The sequence below is a fragment of the Pygoscelis adeliae genome, unplaced genomic scaffold (genome assembly GCF_000699105.1).
Source record: "Pygoscelis adeliae isolate BGI_AS28 unplaced genomic scaffold, ASM69910v1 Scaffold308, whole genome shotgun sequence".
NCBI classification, from domain to species: domain Eukaryota; kingdom Metazoa; phylum Chordata; class Aves; order Sphenisciformes; family Spheniscidae; genus Pygoscelis; species Pygoscelis adeliae.
Window position 1 is genome coordinate 88,946 of NW_008825306.1, and position 252 is coordinate 89,197.

A 252-nucleotide genomic window follows, 5' to 3' on the forward strand; every position below is an offset into this window, starting at 1 on the left:
CGATGCCGGGGGCGAAATCGATAGCCCAGCTCAAGTGCATCTACACCAATGCACGCAGCATGGGTGGCAAACAGGAGGAGCTGGAAGCCATTGTGCAGCGGGAGAGATGTGACTTAGTCGCCATCACAGAAACATGGTGGGGTGACTCTCACGATTGGAGTGCTGCAATGGATGGCTATAGACTCTTCAGAAGGGACAGGAGAGGAAGGAGAGGCGGTGGGGTGGCTCTGTATGTTAGGGAGTGTTTCGATT